Below are 7,044 nucleotides of genomic sequence, written 5' to 3' on the forward strand. Positions count from 1 at the left end.
TACTTGATACGTAAGCTTTGTATCAGCTATTTCCGAGTCTCACACCAACCTATGGAACATTTATTCATCATTATAGTGACGTTTGCACTGTTTTTGAGCTTTAGCATCAGAGTGGGCGTTGGAAATGCCTGACAATAGGCTTATATGAGAATTGACCTTTTAAAATAAGGTTTCAGCAATTGTTGCTTCTACTTAGCCTGTCAGCACAACCATCCTTCTTGCAAACATGTCCCACAGCCTGATGAGTGAATTAAATAAATAGTTCTGTTCCTAATGCTAGTTCAAACATATCTCTTTTTTGTGTGACTCTTGGGAAACTTTTGCAAAACCATTTCACTGATAAAGCCGAGAGAGGGCTTATTTTTGGATAACTTTTGGTCAACAGAGGTGGGAACGTGGGTGGAGAATAAAGAATTGGGAGCGTTCTTTCAGTGGGGAAAGAAGCTAAGTGAAAGTTCAAGAGGAAGTTCCATTACCACCTGAAGCAGATGAGATCAGAGGCTTCCAATTGCAGTGTGCAAGGTAGACTGCCTTGTATTAGTTTGTGCAAAGGGCAAGGCATAAAACTGTGCCAGTTTGCATCAATATTTGTGTGAATTGGCTCTGACTTTGCTTTTAAAAAATGCAGTTTGTATTAACCTTTTCCATAAACGGATAGACACATGCACATATACGTAACCGAAAGAAAACAATAGGAAAGCATAGGAAAAGAAAAGAAAGGAAAAAATAACCATCAACAACTACCCCATTGAGGAAAGAATTGCAAGAAGCATACATTTTGTGGCTTAGGGCCCTCATATTTATGGGACCGCCTCTCCTGGTATGCCCCACAGAGGACCTTAAGGTCCATGAATAATCGTAGTTTAGAGGTCCTGTGCCCTAAGGAAGTCAGGTTATCTTCCACCAGGGCCAGGGCCTTCTCAGTGATGGCTCCGACCTGGTGGAATGCTCTGTCCCATTGTAGCACCCTGCTTGTGGTTAACGCTTAGCTGGAATGAAATATTCAACGCAGCAACAGAGAAATTAAAATAATAATTTATTTGTCAGACAAATAAATGAGAGGCACAGTGGTATATGGTTACCAAGCTCTGGCCTGCCTCCTGCCATTATGGCCAGCACTTATATTCCCTTAATCCAGCCCCCTTTGCTCCTCCTTGGGCTGCCTCTGTTCAATCAGCCTGGTTGGATTTCCTATTGGCTGATTGCTATAACTAATCACAAAAAGATACACCCATATCCTCCTGTCCTTATATGGAACACAAAGAGCTATATATAAATGACAAATAAGTAATAATATATCTTACATGGAATCTTAATTACCAGCTCACCTCTTACCCTCCTTGCCCTATTGCCTTCTAAAACAAATGGTTAATCTTAAATTTTTATCTTGAACAGATGTCAGAGACCTTGGGTTCATATTCTCATGCATCATCAATGAAATATCTCCTTTTGGAGGTCTTTAAACAAAGGCCTGACAACCATTTGTCATGAGTGCTCGCTGGCGTTTTCCTGTCTTGCAGGGGAGCTGGGCTCGTTTTGCCCCTCTGGTCTCACAGCAATATGACTCTATGAAATAAGAATTTAGCATTTCTTTCTTTCTAGATCCTTTGCATAATTACATTTAAGCCAGCATATTTCATACATAACATATATAGCTTTTTAGAAGGATAAATCTCCTCAAAGTAAAAGGAAGGAACAGTTTACAGCCTCAAAATAAAAAGTGAAGAAAAAAGTCTCTTCCCCTGTTTACACTCCCCCCCTTCTCCAGCCAGTTGTTTTCAAAACCATTTGCTCTTGGCCTTTTACCCTGTGGCTCAAGTTTAAGAGAGGCCCATGGTATCATTTTACTATTTGCCCATTCCTAATTGTGTTTTCTCAGCCTGCAAGGGCAGTGTATGTAATTCCCCCTTTTTATGACTTTGAGAATTGTTTTTCCTGCTATAAATCAGGGGGGGGCCCTTGTTCAGGAGGAAAACATTGCCAAGGTTCCTCTGCCTGGCATGAAACATTTGAAAATCTAAGCCCATTTAATTTAGGAACCTGATCAAGATATAAGCCAATATAAGTCTTGATTAAAAATGCAGTCTATATTCAGATGCCACATTCCCCCCTTTCAAGCTCAAGGACCTTGCTTACCAAGCGTCCTTGATAGCTTGATCTTCATCATATTCCTGAGGTAAAGCTCTGTATAGGGCCATGATATGAGGTAGAGTTTCATTCGAAATCATCTTGCTAATTGTACTTCTAAAACGTGAGATGATACATGGCACCATACATAAAACCATTATTACTACCGTCAAGAAAAACAAGCAAGACAATAATATCCCTTTGAGTCCCGCAACATTAGGTAACCAATTGGTGAGCCATCCCATATCCCATCCTTCCATGTTTGTACTGGGACATGTGCTATATTCTCCATCTTTGTAGCCAACACACGGATTGCCTCACCATTATCAGAAATGTTAAAGCAACAGGCATTCCCTGTCAAGTTCAAGACTCCACATAGGCCTCCCTGCCTGGCAAGTACATAATCCATTCCCATTTTCAGCTGCAAAATGGCGGCTCTACTTTCATCCAACTGTTGTGCAATAAGTCTCAAACTCTGGGCCGTTGCATTGGTTACAAGTTCCACTACTGCTTGCAATCGAATTATTCTGTTTAGATTATAAATAGGATCCTGTGCCCCTTGTATGAGCTCACCAGGATTCCAGGAGGCAGGATCATAATAGGCTATAATGCGCTCTGGCGGCCAATCATCAGTACCGCTCCAACTTTGGGTACTTCCTCCTGCTATACGAGAAATATCAGCATTCCTTCGTGTTCGCTTAGCTGAACTAGTGGGCATAATCCACATTGGTGGTAATACCCATCCCAGGAAACAAGTCCCACTCCATTTGGAAGGGAGTTTCTTGTATGCCCATTCTCCACATATCCACCACAACCATCGGGTCTGAGGTTTTTGGTACGTGGAGTACAGAAGGCGAAAATATCAAAAGAGGTAGAGAGTTCACAGTGCAGTATGTTAGATTGCCTTTTTCTGTCACAGTTATGTTCCATACCACTTTCCATGCATGAATAAAAGGAGGTGCACAGGGCAAGGTATTCCGAGTTCGATAGGTAGTACCGTGTGCCCAGGTATGACTATTCTTAATATAATCCCAAGTATAGTGACAATGAGAAGAGCCTATCATGGTAGAATCAGCTGCATCTGATGATTTATGTACACAGAATTCCCCTTGTACAGGTATAACTCGTAATGGTTTAGTTGAGTTCCATCCGGGGAAATTCTGTACTTCTGTTTGGTGTGGCATTTCGCTTACCATACCAATGACATCTAATGGTATCGGTAATAAGGGCATACCTCCCTCTGAATCATCTGGCCCAAGAGAGCAAACAAGGCAATTGGTCCTATTTACAACATTGGCTACCATTTCAGCTAAACCTACCCACATATTGTGGTCATGGCTGAATCCATATTTAGCAAATTTGGTCAGATTCAAGGACCCTTCCCTTTCCCAAGGGATCAGGATTAATAATAAAATCATGTTGATGTCTAGCATATGCATTCCTTCCACAAAAGATTACCTTATTGTGATAGCAAATAAATATTAGTCCCAATATAATTCCCCCAGTGACAGAAATGGGGAACCACCAAGACCAAAACATATATCCCAAGGATCCCCAATGTGTAATATCTCTGATAATTGTTCCACAAGGGGGCAGTCAATCAATTGTATAAGAGAATCTTCCCGTTCACAATTGCTGGTTTAGACGCTCCTCAAGCTTCAGGCGTGCGCAGGTCAGCCAGCTTCCAGGTTGTGGCTGCAGCAGGCCGGTCGTCTAATGTTGCCCGTGACCTAACCCGTTCCCGGTAGGGCTAGATACAGGGGTTTTTGGAGAGAGTCAGTTTTAAAGGATTAGAGGGGTCACCTTTGCACGTCCAACTGCCTCCGGACTTCTTCAAACGAGAGTGATGAATCCAGGGGGTCACCTCAGCTACCTTCACCGCTGTTAGAATAGAGAGCAGGACGGTGTAAGGTCCACGCCACTTAGGTGCAAGTGGATCACGTTTCCACTCTTTCACCCATATGCTATGCCAGCCTGGAGCTGATGAATCGGCTTGGCAATGCTGCACGGCGTGTGCTTGAGGGCCCACCTGTTAAGATAAAAAACAAACAAACACGGGAGAGAGACAAAAACACGGGAGAGATTGCACTTGTCCCTGTGTCACATGGTCTCCTATTTGTTTGAGGTCAGTTGGAATATCCTGAACAAAGGAGGGCGGCCTCCCATACAGGAGCTCAAAAGGTGACAACTTAAGTCTTTTTGTGGGTGCGCACCGAACACGAAACAGTGTTATGGGTAACACGTCTACCCTCCTGAGACTTTAGACCACGGGTGTCAAGCACAAGGCCCGCCAGACCTCGTCATGTGGCCCGTGTAGCCAGCAATTCCTGGTGTCCGTAAGGGCCGCCCCCGCTTCCCCCGCAAGCCCTTTTATCAATGACAAAGGCAGGAACGCTCCTTCCGCGCCTGTCCGGCTCTGCAAAAGGCAACCCTTTCACACGCTTGATTTGCAACCCAACCCAGCCGCGCGGTGCCCTTTCGGGTTTCTCCCTCTCCTCCTCGCCAAGCCCCGAATTGAGCCCGCCCTCCGCTGTCAAGGCCTGTCTGGCTCGCAGTACCTATTGCGGCGCTTGCTTCTGTGAAATGCGGACTGCTTTCCGGCTCTCCGCCCTCGCTTTGCCCGCTTGGACGGAGCAAAGCACACAACACCGGCTGTGCCATCGCGGGGTCCGCGCGTGTAAGAGCCGCCGCTGCACACAAAGCTAGGGATCCTTCTCTCTCTTCCTCCCTCGGTTCACCTTTGGCCCTGATCGGAGAGGCCTGATCCCGGGCCATCGCTCGCTCTTCCCTCTTGCACGGGTGACTCGCCCGCCCCCGCCTCCTCCTCCTCTCCTCCCAGAAAGGCAGGCTGGATGCGGGACGGTCCCTGCACCTTTAAAGTCCTGCACATTTTCTGCAGTGCGTACAAACACCGAGGTCTAGCTGCAAAGTTAGCAAGCCTAGGCCCTTGTTAAGGTGGGCTTGAGGAGGGTTGGCTCGGAAAGCCGCTCGGGTCGCTCTGTGCGCGCCCCCCTCCAAGCAACCCACGTGCAACGGGTGCTGGCTGAGCAAGGTCGCTACTGTAAAAAATAAATAAAGAGAGCACGAAAGCAAAACCCGCGCACCAGGGGAAGCTTGGCCGGAGGAAGCCGAGCAGCGTCGGCGTCGGCGCCTTGCTCTGCTGGAGAGATGGCAGCCGAAGTTGTGTCACCTGCTGCTGCTGCTGGCCCGTGCCACCTTAAGGGCCGGTTGTTGGTGCTGTGGAGTGGGAGGTTGTCAGCAAGCACATGGGGATATTAAAGCAGCCTGTGCTTTTCCTTTGCAGGCTTGGCACAGCCCGGCCTGGTCCCTGGGGTGCAGGGCCGTAAGAGATGGAGGCAGGCTGGGCCCTCTCCCTCCTGGGTGAAGCACCTGCCGGAAGCCTCGTGGCAATCATCCCCCCCCCGGGGGCACACGCAACAGACACTGGGGCCAACGGAGCGTGGTGGGTTAGGGTGGCAAATGCCTCTCTGAGCTCCGCAGAAAAGCTGAACTTGCACCAGAGCCGCCTCTGACCCACATAATGGGCTATTGCCAGCTTGTATTTTAGGGAGCTGGTTTCTTGTTTTCAGCCTTGCAGCAGCAGTACCCGACTGCACACACTTAATGTGATCTCACAACAATCCTAGGAGGTAGGCCATGGTTATTCCCATTGTAGAAGAGAGGAGAAACGGAGTGATATAATGCCAGCAGTAGTATAAATATGTCCCCATACATGCACCATACAAATAAAGAGTGGACACATAGTCCTACAGATACAACCGGCCCTTTGAGGGTGACCAAACTGTTGATGCGGCCCCCGATGAATTTGAGTTTGACACCCCTGCTTTAGACATATTAGTGGGCTTCTGGCATGCCCTGCAGATGCCTTGCACAAGCGTCTGGCGGTAGGTAGTAAGCCTGGCCAGGTGAATTGCATTGTTTGGATCCCAATTAGGATCTTCCAAGGGAAAGTTGTCCTGGAGATGATGGTCAATATTATAAATATTTCCCACTCTGGCCTGCTCACGCAAATATATCTGTGCCTTTTCAATTATGTCTCTCCTTTCCTCAGTGGTGAAAAGAGTATTCAGGAGCTGGCGACAATCTGTCCAAATAGGACTATTACTATTGAGGTCACCAAGTCCATCATAGCCTGAGGTTTTTCTGCGAAAGATGGGGTGTTTTCCAATTCATCAGATCTGTAGTTGTGAATGGAATACATTGCAGGGTCGAAGTTCGAGGTGGCCGTGGTCCAGGTTGCCCATTAACCAGCACAGGCTCCTCAAGTGCATCAAATACTCTTCTAAGAGGGGCTACTACGTGACCTTTTTCTTCACTTTGCTCTAGGGGCCTCAAATCATAGGGGATGGTATTTGTCCCAAGGCGTTCTTTTAGCAGCTTTATACGCCTGGCTGTATTGCTTGCTGACCGATTAAGGTCTCCCTGTAACTTCTGTAATAATTCTCTAGGACTTGGATGTACAGGGGTTTGGGGTAGGCAATCAGTTGTTCCACTAAAAGAGACTGTAGATGGAGTTCTACTGGGACTCACAGGTGGAATAACCACTTCTGCTTGGGCTTCATTATAGGACTCCAATGCCTCCTGAAGATATTTATCATAATCTATCAAGGAATCAAGCTCTGTGACTCCACCCCCATTATTCGTTCCACTTTCTTGCCTTGGGGTTACAACTGGTGGAGGGTTTGAATTAGGCTCCCTTCGATGTGGAGCATAGGGTGGAGGTGGAAGCACCTCTTCCTCTGGTCCCTCAAAAATGGGTTTGAGTTTATTTGGCAAGATTCCTTTCCTAGCTTCGGCTTTTACAGCCAATAATTTGCATCGTTGGACTTTGCATTCCCTTATCCATGGAGGATTTTTTTATTTAATGTGCTCAGCCAGGAATCTATATATGAAAAT

The sequence above is a fragment of the Podarcis melisellensis genome, assembly GCF_964234715.1.
Source record: "Podarcis melisellensis genome assembly, chromosome: 17".
NCBI classification, from domain to species: domain Eukaryota; kingdom Metazoa; phylum Chordata; class Lepidosauria; order Squamata; family Lacertidae; genus Podarcis; species Podarcis melisellensis.